Genomic DNA, 24694 nt, shown 5'->3' on the forward strand with positions numbered 1-24694 from the left:
TTGTAGTGGAAAACAGAGGTCCTCCAAAACTTGCTTAAGTGTCTTCTAGTGGTAGGAAAAAGTGATTAAGTTAGATGGTATGCAACTGGATAGACCAAGGAGTTAGGGCTAAACTTTAAGAAATGCTGTATTTCAAATTCCATATATATAGAAGGGCAGTTACTTTAAAAGAAACATATTTTAAGACTAGTCAAGGCAATGACAGTGAGGAAAAACTTGAGTTAATGCATGAAATTGATGGTCAGGTGGAATAATCATGGGCTTTAGAGTCAGAAGTTTAACCTGAAGTCCAGGTCCTATGACTTCCTGGTGGGATGGGCAGTGAAGTCTAGGGTGAGTCACACATTATGCTGAACTCCAGGTACTGAAAAATGGAGCTGTAAAGGTGATAGTTATCATGACAGTGACAATTATGATGACAGTGATGATCATTGGGCAGGAGTCCATGGAATTCCTCATATACTTAACTATATTGTTTGTTATTAAGGAAGTAAAGTTCTAGAGTTGGAAATGAAAAGATTCAAGACAAAAAAATGGAAAAGGAATAGTAATTATACACAGAAGAAAGTTAACACATTTCAAAAAAATTACTTGTGAAGAGTTGATATTCCCATTTGATTCCACATGACAGTTATGCAATAAAATGTTTTTGGACCTTAACATTTTAAAAGGAAGGTAATAGTATTAATAATAATAATAGTGACGATGGTAACAATGCTAGTAACTGCAGCTACCACTTAGCATCCACAATGGCCCAGGCAGTGTCAGGCTTCACATTCACTGTCTCAAATTCTCCAATAGTCATGTTTATTACCCCCACTTTACTCATGAGAAACCCAAGAAACCCTCTGTTAATCTTCAGAGAGATTAAGAAGCTTGATCAAAGGCAAACAGGTAGGGGTTTCAACCTAGGTCTTTCTGGCTCTGCATTCTGTGTCCATCTTCCTGTTTGCTTAGTGAGCTCACCCTAGGATGCTGAAACACAGGGGCTGCAATGATCCTTGGAGATTGCCTAATCTAGGCCCTTCTTTTTAGGGGAAAGGAAACAGAGTCCCAGAGCTGTGAAATGGATTGTCCAAGAGCATGAAGCTAGTTACTAGTGAGATCAAGTCCTCAGACTCAAGGCTCCCGACTCAGGGCCGTAGCCTGTCATCTAAACTGGGCTGCATCTCTGGTTTTGAATTTCCATGCTCTTGTGCAAACAGGCTGTTGGTTTTTTTCCAGAGAATTACAGGGCAAATTTGCCCTTCCTGGGGGAACAGCTGGCATGTGTGCTGTGAAGTCTGCTATCATAGCACACCCTGGTTTTATGGTAGACTAGCCTCTGGCTTCTATTAGCTATAGGGAATCTGTTTGGCATGGAGTGAGCAAATAAGGGAGTGCACTGAAAACCAACCCCTAGATTCTCATTTAGCAACTTCTAGCATGAACATTACATGGTACTCATCAAAGTGGGAGCTGGGATAGCACATTACTAGGCTCACAGCAGCCAGCCTTTATGGAATGCTCATCACATCCTAGGATCCTTTAATTCTCACAATTAAACTGCAAGTTAGCTAATGGAATAACCCATTTAAAAGATGAAGAAACTGAGACCCAGGGACATTAAGAAACTTGTCGATGTTTTTAAAAAAAAAAGAAGAAAGCCTACTAAGTACTGTAAGAAGATCACAGCCTTCATTCTCTGGTATGTTTGATAATGCCAAGGCTGACATTTGTAACCACCACATACGTCTGCACAGGACCTATACAGCTTTGCACCTATAGGGGCTTCGGGTGGTTAGAAAATAAAGTCTTTGCCCTCAGGAATTTTATAGCCTAACATGGGACATATACACATTCACAGATATAATTCATTATAATACTATCTCCAAGACAGCATTGAGGTTTTTTTTGGCAGGCACTGTTCTATGAAATTTATGAGAATCCGCCTTAATTTTTCAACATGGCTATGTAGTAAATTTTTATCCTCATTTTATAAATGAAAAAACTGAGACTGAGAGAGGTAAAGCAAATCACCAAACTTTCTGTAGTTAGTAGGTATTTTAGAGTATTGATTCCAGCCACGGCAGTTTAACTCCAGAGTCCAGGGTCATAGTCACTGTGGTCAAGGTTAAAAATAAAAGAAAATCAAATGCTATGGGAATCCAAAGGCACAGACATTTAAAATGGAAAGACTGTTGCCCTAAATCCTCAACATTGACTCCAGTAAACTTTCCTGCCAACCAAGAGCAATGCAGTGTACAGTATTGGAGGCAGTGTGGTCTGAGCGATCTAGGAAGAGAAGAGCAGTCAGATCAGCAGGTGTTAGACCCATCTCTTCACCAGGTGAATGTGGTAAATGCTGTAACTGAGGAGGACATCTTGGCTCGCTCTTCTGGGTCTTGATTACTGTCACTGAAAGGAGCCCATAAACCTTGTTTATTTTTAAGAGATAGTTTATATTTTATTGCTTGTTTCTGGGAGGATACTCACAGATGCTAACAAAACCCACAGAAACTGGGGAAGTTATGAAAGCTTCAGAAAAATCTTGAAAGTTATTACATTTTACTTAATACCTCCTAACTACAGAAAGTATTTGTATTTAATAAATACAAATGGGGTTAGTTCCATTTTTTTCCATAGTCCCTTCACAGACAAACTTATGTAATTATTTGTTCATATGTTAAATAATTTATTCACAAACACACACATATATATTTGATATTTACAAAAATCTATCCTTTTTATTTTCCACAATTCCTAAGAGGAAGAAAAGAGAGGCATTTTCAACATAGCCAGCTGACTCTCCCTTACAGATTTCCAGCTGTGTTTCTTTTCTTTGGGCTTTGTGGCAGAGTGAAAGGAGGCTTGGTCTGGCTGTCAGGTCACCTCTACTGTTTATTAGCCATGTGATTTGGGCAGGTGTCCTCCCTTGCTGGGCTCTGTGTTTTTATTTTTGTTTTTCTCTCTCTAAAAGCAGGGGTTGGACTATGCCATTGGTTTCCACATTGCACTATTGCATGGTGAGTGGGGTCTGTGGAGTTATTGGAGAGGATCTGGGAACCTATGTGTTGGACAAGTTTGAGGGCTGGGCAAAATAATACCTCACACATGTCTATCATATATGTGCATGAGGATACTGTTATGACTAACAAAATGCAATTAAAAGTGTTATGAAATTATTCCTAACTGTAATCTTCATAATTTTCTTAATTAAAAAATTAAAATACAATTGAATTTTTCCTAATTTTGGTCAATATGGCATTCTTAATGAACACACACTAAACATTCTGTTAACATGAGAAAGGTCTGGATACATCTTCTGTATTAGAAATGGGTCTTGCAATTGCAAAGGTCTGAATGATTTATTGGATCCTTCTTAGGGTTAAAACATTTTGGGATTCTAAATTGCAGTGTTCTAAAATGGTAGCCACTAGCTATGTGTGGCTATTTAAATCTAAATTAACTTTAAAAAATTTAATCAGTTGCACTAGCCACATTTCAGATGTTCAATAGTCACATAGATTGTTGGCTACCATATTGGACAGTGTAGATAATAGAACATTTTCATCATGGCAGAAAGTTCTATCAGACATCCCTGTTCTGGGAGAACTGGATGACCTTATTAGTGTGTTTTCCTTGACATGAGATGTTCTTATGGTCTCTTCTAATGATGTTTTTAGAATGCGAGTTTGAGTCTGAAAGCATTTAGCTTTTGGCTCTGTCATTGAAGGGGAAAAAGGGTGGGGATGGTTAAGAAGCCTGGAAGATTGATCTACTCTTTGTGGGACAGTTTGCTTTGCACTTTTGATTACACTTAGTAACATGATGCTTGCAAACAGCCATGCACAGCAATGAATGTTGATTCAGCCACACCCCGAACCCCCACAAATAGTCTCACCCACTCAATTACTCAGAAACTCAGAAGCCTGTAACCAGGATCTGGATAAAGGCAGACATCAGGATTTTGCTGTGTTCCTAGCCCAGAGGAGCCACTAAAAAGAGGAAGAATGGAGAAGCCATCCAAAGCCAAGTAACATATTTCCTTCTCTTAACAGGAAAGCTTATGGGTGTGGCCAGAGTCAAGGGACTGGGAGAGGCAAGGGTCTCCCTTCAAAAATTTCATGGGTTAATTTAGACTTAAGGGTTAGTAGGAAAAAGTGGGCCAGGAGGGACAACTGGGCCTGATCATGCATCTAAAAGACGAACTATTCGTCTTCTGATGAGTAAATAAATAATCTTCACTCTAGAATATTTGGAAAATGTGGAAGCTAAGAGGAATTTAGTCATAACTCATCACTGGAGGTAATTATTGCTAATGTTTTGGATATGAAAAAAATTTTCATTCCTTGAACTGAACTGTAAAAGGTATTACATGCTTCCCCACCCCCACCGCCCCCCCACCCCCGCAACCAGGGCCTTTTCTTATTTAATTGCACTAAACTGGAAAGCCAACCCAAGCTTGTGGTTTCTTTTCTTCCTCTGGCCATTTCTTTCTGCTTCAAAGTCTCTTATCTCAGTTTCTAAATGAGAGTTGAGGTCTCTCAGTTCTTTTGCAGGAATGATGTCCATTGGCCTCACTCACAGACTTGTTTAGGAAGCTCTGCTGGGGTTAAAACTTTGCCTTCATGGCCACGATAGCCAGGGGGTTGAGGGGCAGTTTGTCATGTGGTTCAGGGGTGGCCTTGGCTTTTCATTTGGTTTGGGGCAGGATAAAAAGGGTCTGGACACTTTTTAAAGTGAAAAGAGACTCCACTTGTCTCTTTTCATCTGCAAAGTAATTTGGTAGAATTACATGAGTACATCGTGAGTTCGAACAAGGGACAGAATCAGGATTTAGTATAGAATTGGGCTGCTGATTGACTGTTAAAATTCAATTCATTAATTAAATTTTTGTTGACCATGTTGTGAATATGGTCTTTCACTAGGCACTAGGTCCACAAAAATGGACCAGACAAGATCCCTCTCTCAGAACATTTACAGATTAGCAGTCTTGATCTATAGTGAAACAGACAATCAAATTTGAGTGTTGCAGGTATTACAATAGCCGTAAGTTCAGGATACTGTTAGGGCCTAGGCGGGGAGAGGCACTTAATCCATTTTAGGGGGGATCAAGGAAGTCTCCTTAGAGGATATGCATCTAAACTGAGACGTGAAGAATGAATAGGAAATAACATTCTTGAATGTGGAAGTGAGAGTCAGGGTGAGGGAGAATGTTCCAGGTAGAAGGTATAGACAGTGTGAGTAATGACAGGAAAGTGAAAGGCAGGATATATTTGAGAATGACAAGTTCAGTAAAGTATACCCTATGTCCATTTTGCATATTTTGCTGGTAAATGCTTGGACAATAATGTTTGCTTCAAGGTGAGCCTGTGTTGATCTCTGAGGGTGCATTTCCTTCATCCCCAAGTGTAAATGCTGCCTGTTCTGAAAGAGGACCCAGGGTCAAAGCTGCCTTCTTCAGGCAGCCCTCCTAGATTTCCTCTGGTAGAAGTAAACTCTCCCTCTTCTGAATTCTCAAAGCGCTCCTGTCTTCTTGGAACTTTCCACTTTCTACAACAGTTGCTAACAGATATCTCTCCCTCTGCCCTCCTGGACTATAAACAAATTGAGATCAGGGTCAGTCTTACTGTCTTCCAGAATCTTGCGTGGCACCAGGAACAAAGATGCCCTTCAACACAAACATGTATTCGGGATGCTGGCTCATGACTAGCACTGATCTGTGCTAGTGTCTCATGGATTTTTTGAGCTTTTATGGTATTGCCTCCTTCATTGCAAATTATCCTTTTCTCTCCATATGTTTGCCCTGCTCTCTTGCCATAGTCAGGCTCAGGATAATTTTTAGAAGAGGATAATGGCAATTAGTTCCATCTACTCATGCAGATTGAGTTCATTGGATTGCAAGTTTTAAGTGGAATTATAAATAGTTTTTGGAGTAAGTGCTCTGCTTTGAGTGAAGAGAGAACAAAATTTCTCATGTAGGTAGCAACCTTTTAGTGTTGTGGAGGTTTTTAGCAAGGCTTATATCCAACCATGATGCATTTGGATGGTTATATTAGTTGATAAAATAATGAAATACTTCCATAGCAGTAAGTGAATAGCTCCTGTCTTAAGCCCACTGAGTGCCCTTCTGACAGCCAAGACCCACTTGTATCCAGTAATTAACGCATCAATGTCCGGTTTAGCAGGAGGTCCAGGGCCCTGCAGTAGCATCACGGCTGGGGCACTTTGATAGGTTGATACCCATGCCATTGGTATTTTGACTACCACCTCTGCTTACCAAGTGTGTCTGTCAGTGATACTGAGGAATTTCCTCCTAAAGAAAACAGGATTTGGGGGGCATTTTGGATAAAAGAGAGCTGATTAGGAGACTGCAGAGAGCAGCGATTCCAACCCACTGATTTTTATCATTTACTAACTGCATCACCTTAGGCACGATGCTTTGCCTCTACTCAGTTTTCTCATCTGTAAAGGAGGGATATAAATTCATGCCTTTATCCATCCATTCATCCGTCCATTCACCCACTCACCCATTTATCCATCCGATAAATAACTGTGCCAAACAGGAAATAATGGTGACGAGACACACATTTAGGGGATTCAATTTGGGGAATTTACTGTAAATCTAGTTTTTAAGGTCAAATGAGACATCCAGAGGGAAAGCCTTTTGAAAGTGCAGAGGACTTGACTGATGTTGAGGTGTCCAGTACATCAATAATATCCACTCAAAGAACAGGCTGGGGCATTGCTGTGCACTCTAACATTCAGTAAGGCCCTTCCGCACTTCAGGTATTCATGACATTTGTCTAAATCTCACATAGGGCCAAAAGGACTAGGAGTCAGTTTTCATTTAACTATTTGTTGAAAGCCTCCGTGTTCCAGATGTCATCTCCTTCCTGCCAAAGAAAAAACATAAAGAGCTTTACAGTCTTTGCTGAATGTAAAAATAATGCACAATCTTTATAAAAATGTGAAACAGTACAGTTAAATGTGTAAAGACAAAAAGTAAAATTAATCCCAAATACTACCTCCCAGAGAGAAATACTTACTTTTGATGTAAAAGTCTCTTCAGGCATCTTTCTATGCGTATATACATTTTTATACACAAATTGTATCACATTATTCACGCTGTTGTATAACCTACTTTTCCTCTGAACATTATCAACATACACTGAAAGTTTTATTACTGGGAAAATGACTGAAAAATTTAACGTTAAAATGGACTCTATTCTCTTTTGTTTCTTTCGTCATAGCATTCTAGAATTCTGTTGAATCCTTTTCTTGCATTTCTTGCATTTTCCCCTTGAACTAATGAAGTTTATGCTTAGGTCTTGTGAAGTGGGCATCTTTTCAATTCAACAAATACAGGCCGGGCACAGTGGCTCACACCTGTAATCCCAGCACTTTGGGAGGCCAAGGCGAGTGGATAGCTTGAGCCCAGGAGTTCAAGACCAGCCTGGGCAACATGGTTAAACTCCACCTCTATAAAAATACAAAAATTAGCCAGGCATAGTGGTACGCATCCATAGTCCCAGCTACTCAGGAAACTGAGGTGGAAGAATTGCTTGAGCATGGGAGGTGGAGGTTGCACGGAACTGAGATTGTGCCACTGCACTCCAACCTGGGTAACAGAGAGACAACCTGTCTAAAAAAAAAAAAAAAAAATTCAACAAATACATACTTGCACTGTATGATATTCCATTGTGTGTAAAAAATTTATTTACTTAGTCCCCAGTTGATAAGTATTTGAGACATTTCCCAGGTAATAATTCTATAATTATCATCCTTGTGTATTCAGCTTTGTCTATGTGCAATTGCATCCTCAGGACAAATTCCTAGGAATGGGAAGGCAGAGGTCAAAAGTTTTTAAACTTTAATTTGTATTTGTGTCAGGGGCTATTAAGGGACAAGAGAAGTGTAGGCTGTGGGAGGTTGAGGTTTAGCTGAAGTCTTGAGACTTCAATCTCATGGCACAATCAGAGAACATGGCAGAAAGTGTTTAGCAGAGAGCTGACAGTGAATGCTGTTAGGTGGTGGTGGCAGGGGCCGGGGGAGCGGTCATCGAATGTTGGAATCAGTTTCAGCAGTGATTGAACTGACCTTGCTTTGGCGTTCTTAAGAATAGCCTGGAGGGCATCAGGTAGGGGATTTCTGGGAGATTCCAGTGTAAAGGCGAAGTTTGGGGCTGGATTCCTTTCAGTTCAACAAACATTTAGAGAGTGCCCCTCAGGGTCAGGCGTGGGGTATGGAGGAAAACACACCAGCCCCTGGCGTCCAAGGGCTCTCAGTCCAGCAGGGGATATACAGTGGTCAACAGGAACTGCAATTCAGAGTGGATGGCTCCAGTGGGATCCTGCCCCAGGGGAGGCAGTGCAATGACTGTTGGTGGGCAGAGAGTGCTGGCAGGCAAAGAGAACACTTCGTAGGAGAGTGGGGACTTGAAGAATGAGTGAGAACTCCTCGGGAAGGAAGGCAGGGGGACCCCAAGTCTCAGCAGTGAAGAGGCTGGAGGCCAGGAGAGAGAGTAGGGCACTGTTGTCCAGGCTTGCTAGAGCATAAAGCAGAGAATGGGAGGGTTGGTCCTTTGAGACTGTTTCCCACACCTGGGGCCAGCTACCTCTTCCCATGACTTAGGTTTTCTTATTTCCTTAACTGGTCCAGGCTGGGCTTCCTTGTAGGGAGGACTTGCTTTGCATTTACCCTTTATGTAAAGTAAAGATGTCTAGGAGGCATATGATAAAGGTCAATTGTGGAAGGACTGGTTCAACAGCAGGCCCTCTACTTGCAAAGCGTACTGCCGGTGTAGGCAATACAGCTGCCCCTCAGTGCTTGCCCCGGGGGGCCTGCCATAGCACAGCACTGCAATGGCTGGAGGAGCCACCTCTGCTCGTGGTCCAGTACCTTGGGAACAGTAAGCCATGTCCTTGGGCAGGTTGGCCATATAATTTGCATGGCTCAGTGAGAAATGAAAACGCAGAGCCCCTTAAGTTTAAAAGGCAGAAAAAAAGTCTTTTCTGTTTTCCACAGTCTTTCTCATGATCTGTCATGGTGCTTTTTATTTGGGTTTATTAAGAATGTCATGTTCTCTAAAGCACAGGAATGCTCATGGGGCAAGTGCAGACTCTCATAGGTACCTGGAGCTCCCCTCCACATCAATCACCTAAGGTCCCTGCGCCTGACATGGACTCTTCTGCACCTGTGAAAGGCAGCAGAGATAGCTGGGCCAGGGAGGGGGAGCAGGTGGCCAATAACTTTTCCTGGAGAGGCAAGGAGGCAGTGGGAGGAGGAGGAACACACAAGGGTGAAGGCCCTAAGCCCCTGGCACATGTACACTGTCCCATCAGACTTCTCTTATAAAACGCAATTTCAAATTCTTATGAAGAATTGCAAGGTGGTGACTGCAGAGCATTACACCCCAAGTTCAAGTCCCTTTCTGAGCCTGGGACACTCTGTGATTACATTGGTTGCAGGTTTTGTTCTTGAGTTTGACAGACTCCATTTCCACATCACTCCCCACCCTGAGGCTCACCCTAACTCCACTGGAGCAAGTGGAGTTGGTCATTAGGACCACGATGAGGTCATCAGGACTCTTGCAAGACAATCAAGTGGATGGGAAACGAGGCTCCTGAGAGGCTGGTGGTGCCGGTTGTGACTTGTGTCTGACCTCTGGCAAATCCATGGATCCTTCTTTGACCCTGTATGGCCCCATCATCTAGGCTCTGAGGGTCATAGTCCAGGCCAAATGAGAAATACCGTATTCTGAGAGTTATGCTGGGCTGTGATGAAGAACCGCGATTAGACTGGTTCTGTGGTCCCAAGAGTTAGAAGGGGAGATTATGGCACAGCGGCCATGTCTGGGAGCCAGAGCTGGGCTAGGAGGGCCCACGTCTAGCCTGAGTGACCACTTAGCAGGGCTACAGTTGTGTAGAAAACATTCCAGCTTAGTATAGGAGGATACACTTAGTGACCTTTGGGGCCTCTCCTTACTCAGGGATTTTGTGATTTTTGTAATAAAGTTTTGGAAAGGTAATATTCACGTACTCATTCAACACACTCAAATGCCACACTCTTCCAGATGCTGGGGACAAAAGACAGAAGGCTGTGGTCTGCTGCTGAGGAATTTTTAACTGTAAAAAACCATAAAATTTACCACTGTAACTATTTTAAGTGTACAGTTTAGTTGTGTTAAATATAGTTACACTGTTGTACAACAGACCTCTGAAACTTTTTCATCTTGTAAAACAAACTATACCCATTGAAAAACAATTCCCCATTTCCCTTCCTCTCAGCCCCTGGCAACTACCATTCTACTTTCTGTTTCTATGAGTGTGACTACCTATACTACTCATACCTCGTAGAAGTGGAATCTTATACTATTTGTCTTTTCGTGCCTAGCTTATTCACTTAACATAATGTCCTCAAGATTCATCCATGTTGTAGCATGTGACAAGATTTCCTTCATTGTTAGGGCTGAATAATAGTACATTACATGTCTGTATCACAGTTTTGTTTATCCTTTCATCCATTGATGGATATTGGGTTGCTTCTATCTCTTGGCTATTATCAATAGTGCTGTTACAAATATGGGTGTGCAAATATCTCTTCAAGATTCTGCTTTCTATTCTTTTGGATATATACCCAGAACTGGTATTCTGGGTCACACGGTAGTTCTATTTTTAATTTTTTGAGTAACCGCCATTCTGTTTCCTAAAGTGTCTGTACCATTTTACATTCCTGCCAACATTGTGCAAGGATTCCAACTTCTTTATATCTTTGTCACCACTTGTTATTTTCTGTATTTTTATTTTTTAGTTTTTAGAGACAGGATTTTACTCTGTCATCTAGGCTGGAGTGCAGTGGTGCCATCTTGCCTCACTGCAGCCTTGAACCTCTGTGCTCAAGTGATCTTCCCGCCTCAGCTTCCTGAGTAGCTGGGACTACAGGTGTACACCACCATGCCTGGCTAATTTTTGGATTTTTTTTTTTTTCGTAGAGACTGAATCTTGCTGTGTTGCCCAGGATGGTCTCAAACTCCTGGTCACAAGTGATTCTCCCACCTTACCTTTTTTTTTTTTTGAGTGTGTACCAGGGCAGGGGGTAGTAGCCATCCTGATGGGTGTGAGGATTGTACTCTTGCAGAGGGCCAGACATGTCAACAGATGCAAGCTGTGGGGTATCTGGGGCTGGATAAAAGTCAAGTCAGGGCACCACAGGGCAGCTGTGGGGAGGTTGGATCTTACTGATGATGATGGCATCAGGAAAGGCGTTAGTGTGGAGGCCGCCCTAGGGCTGAGAGACTTGAAAGGTGTTTGTCAAGCCCCTTGTAACGTGCCATTGATCTACTGTGAGACCCTGGGCAAGTTCATTCATCTGTTTGAGCCACTGTTTCTCCATTTCTGACAGGATGGGCTGGGTCAGGCAGCAGCATGAGGGAAGTATAGAATTATGAAACAGTCTGGCCAGTTTATCTCCCTTCGCCCCAGGTACTATGATTTCAACCTTTGCCTCAGGTGGTTTCCAGTGCAAATCCCTCAGAGCTGTGCCTCCAGGCCCCTTGCACGGAGCCTATTTCATGGCCAACTGGAAACAAGCCAACATGCACCTGGTGCCGTGCTCCCAGCAGCTGCCATCTGTGTGCATTGGCTGGTGGCTTACATGACCTCAGCTGCAGCTGTGGGAGGCTTTGGGATCTTGGCTGTCCAGCTGACTGCCTGCTGGGGGCAGGGGCATTTATTCTGCGTGACAGAAGGTAACATTTGTGGCTGGAGAGATAAGGAGAATTTCTGTCTGAGTCACTGGAGGAAACAAGAAAAAGAAAAACCTCCGACTGAGGAGAGAATCCTCAGGTTGCAGCAAGAGCAGCTGGTGCGCCATTCTTCTGGCCTAAACCTGGTCAGAAGCAGGCTTAGGCTCTCTGAATATTGCCTGGGCCCGGACTTTGTGTAGGGCCCCAGCCGCCCATCGTGAGGAGGAACTAAGATGTGTGCGCCAGGGACTCAGAGACCATTAGCGAGAGAAGGCAGCACCTCCTGCTGGTGATAAATGAAATACAGCAGAGCCGTGGGCTCCCGTAGGCACCGCCAGCCTGGAAATCCTCCACCTCTCCATCTTCGACGTCCCTTTGCCAAGAGAAACTGGCATGTTTCTGGACTCTTAAGGTTCACATTTTGGTCTGTGGGTAGCTTATAATTGATGTGTATAATTTTTGTGGTGTGGTTTATAAATCGATGGCACACCTTACTTTTTTCTCCTTGATCTCATTGACTGTCACAGCAGCCCAGTGAGATAGATTTTAAAGGAACTTGGTGAAGACTCCATAGCTAGTAAGCTGTGGAGCCAGGATTTGGACTCAAAGTATGTAATCCAAAGCCCCACTTTCCTCCCTCCCACTAAATCTCATTGCCTGGCCCTGGCTTTGGAGAACTCAGTAGCTGAGATTTATACAGCCCCCCACACCCCCATTCTGTCTTGCCTCCTCTGCTCTCAGTCTAGCCACATCTTTCCCTGTACTATGGAGGGGCTGCTGCTCACCGCATTTCTGCCGAATGAGCTGCTATGCAGTGTGGTGATAATGACAGAGGAAAAGTTATCTGAGCCAGAGACCCAAGCAGGTGTTTTGGACTAACCCCCTCCAAGGGTTCCAAAGGTGGAGAGAAAATGTCTGAATCGGACAGCAAGTTGCTGATGGATATTCACAGCTGTGATCCTGTAGGGAAAGGAAACAAACTCCATTTTCTAGGTGACGGGACAGAGGCACAGAGAGCTGAATGAAGCAACTTCGTCAATGTCACCTACAGAATGAGATACAATGCACGGCCATTGGCTTTGATGCCCTTGCTTTTTCCACGTATCCTGTTGAACTATATGAAATTGCCATCTGAATGCGTCAAAAACAGTTGACTGTAAGCAACTTCATATGGTTCAACTCAATGTCATGCTGCTTCCCCAGGGCACTGCAAAATTCTGCAAGTACTCCCGAGTTCTCAGAAAAAGTTATGCATAAGAGTAGCCAATTTATTTTAGGTTATTTTTAAAATCAGTAATTTAAGCATAGTGATGATGATGGTGATGATGATGATGACGATATCAATAATAGCAGCTAACTCTTAAGGAACCCTTAACATATGCTGGCCCTGTGCTAAGCCCATGCATTATTTCATTTAATCCTCCCAACTGCCTGTAAGGCAGATTCTATCATCACCTCATTTTTACAGATGAGGAACCTAACTAACCCCATCTGTACTAAAAATACAAAAATTAGCTGGGCATGGTGGCACGTGGCTTTAATCCCAGCTACTCGGGAGGCCAAGGCAGGAGAATTGCTTGAACTGGGACCCGGGAGGCGGCTGCAGTGAGCCGAGATCATGCCCCTGCACTCCAGCCTGGGCTACAGATGGAGACTCCATCTAAGACAAAAAAAAAAAGTGAAAATCTGGCTGGGCATGGTGGCTCAAGCTTGTAATCCTAGCACTTTGGGGAGGCCAAGGCAGGTGGATCGTCAGAAGTTCAAGACCAGCCTGACCAACATGGTGAACCCCATCTCTACTAAATATGTAGGTGGGTGCCTGTAGTCCCAGCTACTCCAGAGGCTGAGGCAGGAGAATTGCTTGAACCTGGGAGGCAGAGGTTGCAGTGAACTGAGATCGAGCCACTGCACTCCAGCCTGGGTGACAGGAGACTCCGTCTCAAAAAAAAAAAAAAAAAAAAAAAGCATATGGCCAGGTGCGGTGGCTCACACCTGTAATCCCAGCCCTCTGAGAGGCTGAGGTGGATCATCCGAGGTCAGGAGTTCAAGAACAACCTGGCCGACATGGTAAAACCCAGTCTCTACTAAAAATACAAAAAATTAGCTGGGCATGGTGGCAGATGCCTATAATCCCAGCTACTTGGGAGGCTGAGGCAGGAGAATCGCTTGAACCTGGGAGGCAGAGGCTGCAGTGAGCCGAGATCATACTTCAGCCTGGGTAACGAGACTGAAACTCCATCTCAAAAAAAAAAAAAAAAAAAAGAATGTGAAAATAGTGAATTGGAATATTCAGTTAATCAGGGCACACTCTGTCTGTCTCAACCAGGCTTCCATGAGAGGATTAAGCCCTGGCACTCAGAGGCATCCATTGTATGTAATACATTTTCTCTGCTATGTATTTAGAATGCTACCAGTTATGTGCTATTCCGGGGAGAATTGAGAAAAAAACCCACACAAATCATTTTCTGTGGTTTTAATGAGGTGCACTGAACAAGAAAGGCTGCTAGATGGTGCAAGCAGCCACACTTTCCTCTTCACTTGGTTGCGTCCTGTTCACCTCCCTGTTCTCTCTTGGTCACTGTCAAAACCAAGAGGACAGTGTAATGTTAATAGAATGCTTCCCTGGTTGTTCGTGTTTGCTCACTTATTTGTTTATCTAAGATAAACTTGTGACCTTGATCCAGATGTATTTCAAATTCAATGGGCTATCTAAAATTCAATTTCCTAGAAGTGAAATCTCTAAATTTTTGATTGTCCATCTGATTACAATTATTTGTTATTAACAAATTGTATTCTTGTATTAAGTTACTGACAAATTAGAATGTTGATTTATCGATATGTAATGGGCACTGAAAACAGTGGCTTCAATAGATAGAAATGGACTTCTTTCTCACGGAATAGTTAGGAGGGAGACAGTCTAGGGTCCAAGTGGCAGCTCTACTCTATGAGGGAACCCAGGGACCCAGCCTCTGCCTCCCTGTAGCTCTGAAATCCTGACAGTGTTTCACTCATCTGTGAGGCCCAGGATGGTTTGCTGAATTATCCACATTCCAAGTAGCAGGATAGAAGAAAATTTTCGCAGGATGCAACATGACACCTGTCTTTGAGGACAGAGCTGGAAGTTACAGCATCATATTGACCAACATCCTATCAGTTAAAAATGATCACACGGCCATATCAGCTATAAGGCACCAGGCTGCAATGGATGCTAGGAAAGGTAATTTTGGTGGCTGTGTGCTCAGCTGAAAATTGGCAATTCTGTGAAACTGGCATTACCATGAAATGGAAGGAAGAAAGCATAGCAGGAGGCAACATTCAAAAACAGAGATAAACAATGAGATAAAGTGTACATAAATAGAAGTTTCAATATTTCCTTCCTGCACTGCCATGGACGGTCTTGCCCAGACCCCGGAGTGTGCCTACCCTTCTTTGGAGACCATTGCCCTCTGGGGTTGTTTGGACTTTTCCAGACACATTTGAATGATCCTTCTGAAAATAACAGAATGCTTTGCTTACAAACATCAGCTCCATGTACAGCTACATTATTTGCAGGGCCCAGTCCAAAAGAAAACATGGGACTCCTTGTTTGACAACGATTATGAATTTTAAGATGATAAGAGCAGAGCAATAAAGCAAGCATGGGGCTTGTCTATGCATGGAGCCCAGTGCACAAGTGGCACATCTGTGAAACCGGCCCTGCTCACTTCTTATTGGAAGATGGCAGAAAAGGCGTTGAAGTTCTCACTGACTTCTTATAATGGCTGTATAAATTATGGCAGTCAACATTTATAAAACAATGCAGGGTAAATTAACACTCAGAATGGGACTGGATATTCGAATTTGGTGACGTGGTGGCAGCTGTCCCCTAGTGCGTGCTTTAGGAGTGCTTCTCAGACTTGGGATGCTGGCCATACATTCCTGGAAGTTCAAGACAATCTGTGTTGTGATGTCATATTGAGTGTTCTTTGCATGACCGCCTTCTGAGGGTAGGTTAGTATTATGTTTAAGAATCCCGGTGGCTTACTTTCCTCTGGATTCTGGGACAAAGACTATGTCCACATGGCCTGGAAATAGGTGGCCCATGCAGTTTCCCCGGGCCGGATTGTCTGGCTCCCGTGCACAAGGACCTGAGTGTGCACAGGGAAAAGTTGGCCTGGGGCCAGCTCTGGGAGTTCATCACCGGGAAGGCTAGAGCGGGCAGGATGTAAGTTCAGGTTATGGTGGGGGAGGCAAACCTTGTCTAACATTAGGCCAAGGCTGTATACAACAAATACAGGGATCAATCAGAAACTCAGGAGACCTGGAAGACTTTAGGGGGTAGAATATATAATAAGGCAATGGCACAGAATATAAACTATGAATAGCCACAGCTCAGGCCCACAATCTCTTATTCACAATTCCAAAATCCACACAGCTCTGAAAACGGAAAGTTTTCTCTCAGTGTGGCACAAACTCTTTTGTTGTACTACCTGATGTGAAGCTATTTATTGTCTAAGTAGTATATATTCTAAGTAATATATCTATTTGCTATAGAAATATTGCATTTTACTATGAAATATTATCTTAGACTCTAATGGAAGATTACTTAATACTCTCTCTCTCCTAAAATCAGAAAGATTGTAAATTTCATAACATATTGGACTCCCAAAGATTTGGGGTAAAAGAGGTGGGCTTGTAATACATATGATTTATTGCACATTTATTATGTGCCAGGCACTATTCTTAGCACTTTACAAGTATCAATTTAGTTAATACTCATGATACTCTATGAGATAGAGTTGGCTCAACATTGGCCCTAGTAAGAACACTGGAGCCCAGAGAAATTTTGTAATTTGCCCAGGGTCGTAGATAGTCAGCAGGCAGGAAAAAAAAAAAAAAAACAAACCAAGTCTCTTGGGAGCCTAGTTTTATGGCCTAGAAGTGAGTCAGATAGCTCAACAAGAATCAACGACCAATCGCATTTTGGGAAGAAAACTATTCAAACTCATGATTTGGCTGAAGCGATTCAGCAAGTCAGTAATAATAGCAAATGCAGTTGCTTCATGAAAGAAATTTTCTTTCTACTATCCAGGTTTCTAATGAAGCTGCTCAACAACAGCAGAATCTGTGCTGACCCTTTGGGAAAACCGTGGGACATTTGAGTGGCAAGGATACATTGATAGAATTCACAATTTTGTATTTAAATATCCAAGGAGCAGCTCAGTTTTTATTTGTTAAATTGGATTTTTGGCTTGTCAAATTTTGTAATAATTATCCTAAGTTTTGAAAACCTTTACATTGGTTTTTTGTAGCAGCACCATTTGTTTTAGTAGAAATCTTACTTTAATGTTTTTCTTAGAAGTTGTACCTCTAGTTAATAGCTGGGTGGGCAGGCTGGTATTATCTTACTTTATTGACGTTCACATTATGTAAGACAGAATGCCAAACCCTGACTAAATAAAAATAGATCACATTTATTGCTTCTTCTTAATGTTCTAAACTTATCTTGGTTAGAGAGCTGAATTGGTTTAGTTTGACAAGATTTGTTCTTTATGAAGCTTTACTGAATCCCTTCTTGCAACTTTATGTTATCACAGTGTTTATTGTCTGGTGATTTCTTTTCATGGTTTTTTCTTCTTTCCAGAAATGGATGCAATGTGCATATCATGAATAATGGATGATTTTGTTTATATAATTGTTATAAATGATTGTAAGAGTTAGGAATGTTAATTTCTTTATCATCAGGAATATAAGAAGGTTTCAATGATTTGTAAATTATCTTTGAGTGGCATTTGGAAAAAAATCTTCTCATATTTTCCTTACAAAATCTTAATAAATGCTTACCTTTGCATACAAAAGTAACAGATGAATATTCTAATATGTTAAACTTTTTTGGAGCAAAAATGATACTTACATGAACTAATATCACTGTAGCCTGATGGCGAATTATTGAAGTTTTTTATTGGTAGAATGGACCATTGTTTTTCTTTTTGGCTGCTCTGCACCTTTAAATTTCCTTTCCAGTTTGTAGATTCTTCCCAAGGTAAAAGCCATAAACTTGCTCCTAGCTTCCCTTGCAGCTAGAATGCAGGCATGTGACACAGGCTCCACCAACCAGATGGCTTACATTTGAGATTTTGAATGTAAACCTAGTGGCACAAATAAACAGAGTATAACCATTCTGCTGTGGGGAAGGGCAAATAGGCTTGTTTTCTTAGGGGAGTAGCAGAGGCTCTGCAGCATCCTCCAGTTCCCAGTGGGGTGGATGAGTAGTGTCTGTGTCCAGAGGTGGGGTTTCCCCAGGGCTATCTGTGGCGAAGTGAGCACTACTCCTGGCTTTATAATCTTCAAGCCTGGTTCTCTGTGCCTCCTTGAAAATCTGAAAATGGTTTCATAGCCTTTAACACATTCTTTTTCTATTTAATCAAGCCAGAGAGGGTTTCTGTGGTTTGCAATTAAGAAATCCAATGGATACAACTGGAATCTGAGCATAATGACAAGGAAATAGGATTCTTTCGTACATATCTCCTTTCACTGTTGAAAGTTATCAGTAGAACAGGGTTATTTGCCAGGTCATTCTTATCGGAGTCATCATTTACTTAAACTGATATACTGTTGAGAATAGCCTTCTAGAGAAAGTGAGGCACACCCAGGTAAGGTGTTTTTAAGGGAAATGGGGGTGACTTAATTATCAGTGAAATAGGTGTTATTATGAGCTTGGAACTCACCAATGTGAATTGGTGAGTTTGGAACTCACCAATGTGAATTGGTGAGTTTGGAACTCACCAATGTGAATTGGTGAGTTTGGAACTCACCAATGTGAATTGGTGAGTTTGGAACTCACCAATGGCCTTGGGAATGAGGTCTCCTGAGGATTAAAAGATGAGCTATAAAGAAGTCCTGACTAGAGGTCATCTAGAATGTTCCAGGTTCTTGGCTTGAGAGGTATTAAGGGATGGTTGGAATGAAGAATACAGTCTTACTTGAGGCCCGTTATGTGATTCTTTGATTCATTCATTTAACACATGTTTTATTGAGTGGCTACTCTGCCACATGCACATGCATGAGACGCAGCAGTGAACTGGGAAGGGCTTGTGTTTGGTGCTCTGGAGTTTCAAAGTGTTTTCACATTTAGGTGGGGAAAGGAGAACAGCCTTTATAACTGTTTGTAGACATTAAAAATTGGAGAGGTTCAATAATTTATCCACAGAGACATAGACAGTAAGTAGTAGAATTGAGAATTAACTTCAGCTCTTTTGGTTCCAGAATCCTATTTTCTTTCCAGGACACTAGCACCTCTTAGCTGCTAGAGCTCACGCTTAATGTTTCTTCCTTTTTCTAGGGAGGAAGTCTGCATCAAGGAAGAATTAACTTGGTCAATACAGAGGCGGGTCTCCTCTTTCTGGGGCTGGTGGTCTTTCTGTTTCCCTCCAATTCTACTACTCTATGCTGACTCTGTCATTTATATCCTGATTGGAGACACGGTATTGAGGGCTGCCCTTGATGGGTAACATACAAGGAAGGGAAGACATCAGGGTACATCTTTGGCATGAGGGGTCAGTACTACCAAATAAAGTCAAGTGTGAGAACTGGGGAGAGAGGAAGCACATGAAAGCACATGAAAATTTATTTCATTTTTTTCCCCTAGGGCTGTAGCATTCTAAGAGACATGTGTTCCACCCTTAGTGATACCACAATCTAGTGGGCAAGATAAGTATATACATGACTGAGTCATTCCTAGCCTCAGGTCTGCGGCTCTTGTACATTTTCCTGCTAGATGGCACTGGTTTTTTTTTTTTTTAGAATTGAAATTTTTATTGAGATAATTGTAAATTATTGAGAAATGTAGATAACATGCAGTTGTAAAAAACAATACAGACAGGTCCCACGTACCTTTTAACCAGTTTTCCCCAAAGGTAACAGAAAAATATCACAACTAGGATATTGACATTGATAGAATCCACTGATCTTATTCAGATTTCCCCAGTTTGACCTGTACTCATGGATGTGTGTGGATGTGAATGTGTGTATTTAGTTCTATGTAATTTTATCACATTAGTTTGTGTATCCACCACCACAATCAAGATACAGAATAGCTCCATTGCCACAAGGATCCCACATGTTGTCCATCTCTATTTTTTATAACCACACCTTCCTCCCTCCCTGACATTTTTTTTTGTCTCATGTGTTCTTGGTGCCTATAAAGATACTTAATAAATTTGTGTTATATGAATAAATGAATTAACAGTGCCGTAAGATATACACACAAACACATGCGTAGTGGATTTGGAGGGCAGGGGACGGAGCCATTCATTTCAGCTGGGCCTTAGAAGGAGAAGAGGCAGGACTTAATGGTGAGCACTATGGACACTCATGACTTGGACGGGCGAGCACAGTGACTAATCTCCTGTGCTCAGGGAGGGAGTGCCTGGGTTCAAATTCCATTTCTAGCACGTTTTGTATGAGTGGCCCCAGAGAAGTGGCTTAACTTGCTCAGGTTCCTCATCTTTAAAATAGGGATGACCCTAGTACCTGCTTCAGGGATTGCTGTGGGATGGAATGGGCTGGTGCGTGTACAACACTGGGCAGAGTACCTGGCACGTGGTAGGACTTAATAAGCAGTTGTTGCTGTTCATGGTCTTGGTCTTTGTAGTCTGAGGAGGGCCTCTGATGACTTCAGATGGAGATCACATCTACACCTCCCTTTGTGAGGAGGCATGGGTTGAGCGTCTTCCTGGAGACTCCCATGGCTGACTCCCACCTCCACCCCACTGGGGTTCTACTATTCTTGACAGGTCCTTTCTGCTATGGTTTTGAATATGGTGTTTACAGGATCCATTAATGACTTTGGAAACATCCTTTAGTGATAGGCTTTAGAGTTGTCAAGAGACCCCAAAGCCATGAGGGTAAGAACAGCAAACCTACACCCTTTGAGGCTCTGGAAGCCCTGCCTGCATTTTCCACGGTATTTCTTATTGTATCTCATGAGGAAAATGACATGTTAATGGGAAGTTGTAAATCTGCCCAATAACCAGGGCAGGGTCTTGTGTACCAACAGATGCACTAAAACTGCATGGTCCCTGGATGAGTTTTACCCCAGCCTGAGCTTCTTCCACGGAGGCTGGTAGAAGACTGGAAGAATGAGCTCTCTTTCTCTTTCACTTCCTCTTTGTGGGATCAAGGGAGGGGTGTTTACTAGGAATCTCATCTGGGATTAGTGTATCTGGACCTCTCTTGGTTCCATTGAAATTCACTTGCTATGTACACATCTGTTGTGAGAAAAACAAATCGTCTTGGTTTACAAAGACAAAGGGCAGTTAGTAAGTACAGCAGGATATGGGTTAAGAAACCCTCACAACCGTCTGCCCAGTATCCAGCCCACTGCAGTTGGCCAGTGCAGGAAAGACCTGTTAGTAACTGAACTGCAAAGACAATGTTTTTTTGTTTGTTTTCTCTTTTTCAAGGATGAGATTGAACAGAGCCTGAGTAGTTTTCTTCCATCCCCAATTTCTCTACAAGTGGCATCATCAACAATTCGTTATGTGCTATCCAATATTGTTGTCTCTGTTTCTTTTTGTTGCAAATATTAAAATCTCAACAGTCAAGGCACTTAACACAAATATATAGGCAGAGAACTCTTTCCCAATTATAGGACACATCCTGCTGGGGGTATAAGCAATAATTTTAGGGAGTACAGTGACATGGAACTAAATATTGAAGTACAAAAGAAAGTTATTTTAAAAATTATCTTTCAATTCTGCTTTTGCAAAAGAAGTCTTATCTCTAACAGCTCTAGCTCTCTAAAACTTGCCAATTCTTTTTTGAATAAGGAGAGAATAGGCCTTTTACTCAGAACCATCTCAGTCAACAGCTTCTATTAGAGCTGCAGTTTATTTAACAGTGTCTTTCTTCCCCTACCATCTTTATTTTATTTTATTATTATTATTTTTGAGATGGAGTCTCTCTCTGTAGCCCAGGCTGGAGTGCAGTGGCGTGATCTCGACTCACTACAACCTCTCCCTCCTGATTTCATGTGATTCTCCTGCCTCAGCCTCCCAAGTATCTGGGATTACAGGCACACACCACCACACCCAGCTAATTTTTGTGTTTTTAGTAGAGACGGTTTAATTATGTTGGCCAGGCTGGTCTCAAACTCCTGACCTCAGGTGATCCACCTGCCTCAGCCTCCCAAAATGCTGGGATTACAGGTGTGAGCCACCATGCCAGGCCCCGTATTTATTCTTAAAATTACTTTCTTTTAAGGCATGTGTTACTTGTTTTCTGTTTAAAATAGAACATAAGTTTTAATATAAATTCATTTGCAAAATAACTGATGAGCTAATTTTAAAAATTAACAACGGTGAAGGAGGGATTTGGATCTGGTAGTTTCCTGAAGGTGGCATTCAAATTAGCCAAAGCAGGAACGCATTGGTGTAATGGTGGGGGGAGGACTGGGCAAAAGAAGAACTAGTTTCTAGAATTAGATCCTTCGGCAAGTACAATAGGAACCTGGGCAACTTACAGCTTCTCTGGGCTTCTTTTCCTTTATCTGTAATTAGGGTGTTGGAGTATTAAACACATTCATTGAGCATCTGCATTTGCAAAATACTGTGCTTATGTGTATGAGGCTACTTGTGATGAAAATAGTATAAATTCTACCCTTCAGAAGTTTACAGACAAAAACAATCAGGCCAACCAAACAAGCTATTGCTGTGCTAGAAGAGGAGACAGACAGGGAAATGGGTCAACTATCAAAGAACAGGATGTGGCTGGGTTCTGGCCCTGGTTCTGCCATTAATGACCTGGTTTTACACCAGCCATTCAACCTCTGTGAGCCCCAGGTTTTTCTTGATTAAATCAGTGCCTTCCCCTGACCCACATCTGGTGTGTCCGAGGGTTACTTTTTCTGAGGAAGAGGAGCATCTTTCAGCAGAGGATGTAGGTCTGGCTGTTCCCACCCCATGGCTGGAGGGCTCTGGACAGCTCTAAAGCTCATCACTAAAGGATGTCCCCAAAGTCATTAATGGATCCTGTAAATGCAGTGTTCCAAACCAGAGCAGAAAGTAACATGTCCTGTTGCCCAGATCCTCCTCATCCTTCAAAGCCATGGTTATTTGACATGCCCTTGGAGAATTCTGCTCCCCACCCACTTCCCCCTATAGTCTGATCTTTCTATCATAGCATGTGTGTGTGTGTGTGTGTGTGTGTGTGTGTGTGTGTGTGTAGCCTCACACTGGCCTATAAGCTGCCAGATACAGGGATCAGGTTTTCACTTTCCCCCTAGTGCATAACTCAGTGTCTGGCACATAGCAAGCAGCACCCAGCTCCTATGCATATGTGTGCACACACGTGAGTGCATGTGCACACATGCACAGGTCTGAGTGTGTTGGTGATGAAACAAAATGTGGAAAATAATTGAATAAGGCAAGATTTTAGAAAATCAGTTTCTTATTGAGCAACATGAGGAAAAGTATATGAAACAAAAATGGACAGCTCGATAAACGATCAAAGTGAAGTCACGTAACTATCACTCAGATCTAGAACCAAGGCACTGTGGTCATTTCTAGCCTCCCTTTCTCCAAATCCTAGCCAGTTTCACCGCTTTCCTCGCTTTGTTTTCCAGCTTTTTCTCATGAAGTTTTGTGTTAAAAATTTTCTATTTATTTTGAGAATCTGCAGAAGCATTTCAAGATAGAGTAATAAACACCTGTAGGCATTTTACCTTGATATGGTAGTTAACATTTCACCATCTGTTTTCTGTTTTCTCTATATCCTTGCTTTTTTCTGAACCATTTAGTCATAGACATCATAATGCATAATCACCAAATAATTCATTATTCATCATTTCCTAAGAACAAGGGGATCCTCTTGGCCACCATACTCACTACACTCCACTCAGGAAATTGGTATAATACTATACTATTGATACTTTTTTTTGAGACCAAGTCTCACTCTCTCACCCAGGCTGGAGTGCAGTGGCGCCATCTCGATCTCAGTTCACTGCAACCTCCTCCTCCAGGGTTAACTGTTGATACTGTTGATGCAGTAGCACTATCTAATATGGTACATGTTCTGATTTCTCCATTTGTTCCAACAGTGTCCTTTATAGGTAAGGGAATTTATGTCTTTGGTCCAGGATCCAAACAAGGATCATGTGTCGCTTTTAGTCACAATGTTTCTAGTCTCCTTTAATACAGGGCAGTTCTCCCAGGTTTTTGCTTTTGTCTTCATTAATTTGACATTTTTAGAGTCAGCATTGACATTTTAGAGATTTTAGTAGACTTTTTTTCTCAATTTGTATTTGCTTGATTATTCCTTTATAAGTAGATTCAGGTTGAACTTTTTTTTTTCCTAGAGAAGCACTTGGATGGTACGTTCTCAATGGATGGCTGGAGGAGGCATGTGATATCAATTGGCTTATTATTGTGGATCAGTGTGATCATTTGATTAAGTGGTACCACCAGACTGCTCCCAACAGCCTTTCATCCAATGGTGTTAGCCTCTGATATGGTTTGGCTCTGCATCGCCACCCAAATCTCATCTCGAATTATAATCCCCACGTGTTGGGGGAGGGGGCCCGGTGGGAGGTGGTTGGATCATGGAGGTGGATTTCCCCCTTGATGTTCTATGATATTGAGTTCTCATGAGATCCGATGGTTTACAAGTGTGTGGCACTTAACCCCTTGCGCTCTCTCTTTCCTGCTCCACCATGGTAAGACGTGCTTGCTTCCCCTTCTACCATGACTGTAAGTTTCCTGAGGCCTTCCAGTCGTGCTTCCTGTTAAGCCTGTAGAACTGTGAGTCAATTAAATCTCTTTTCTTTATAAATTATGCAGTCTCAGGTAGTTCTTTATAGAAAGGACTAATACAGCCTTCACTGGTGATTCTTAGCTAATTAATGATCACTATAAGAATTGTAAAATGGTGACTTAATTTTTTTCTTTTATTTCCTCTATGTAAAAAAGATTTCTCCTCACCTTTCCTTTC

General features: G+C 42.2%; 1 protein-coding gene across 2 annotated transcripts in view; it reads left to right on the forward strand.

The window, feature by feature from the left end:
• FER1L6 (fer-1 like family member 6) overlaps positions 1-24694 on the forward strand; it is a 260996-nt gene that overhangs the window by 45633 nt on the left and 190669 nt on the right. The window contains exon 1 of one of the 2 annotated variants that reach the window (XM_055287185.2): positions 15828-15932. The exons of the other annotated variant lie outside the window; for it this stretch is intronic. The gene's annotated coding sequence lies outside the window, so the exon portion shown is untranslated. Of the gene's footprint in view, positions 1-15827; positions 15933-24694 lie in introns of those variants that run through there. 2 annotated transcript variants of the gene reach the window in all.

This window comes from Symphalangus syndactylus, chromosome 7 (genome assembly GCF_028878055.3).
Source record: "Symphalangus syndactylus isolate Jambi chromosome 7, NHGRI_mSymSyn1-v2.1_pri, whole genome shotgun sequence".
Taxonomy (NCBI): domain Eukaryota; kingdom Metazoa; phylum Chordata; class Mammalia; order Primates; family Hylobatidae; genus Symphalangus; species Symphalangus syndactylus.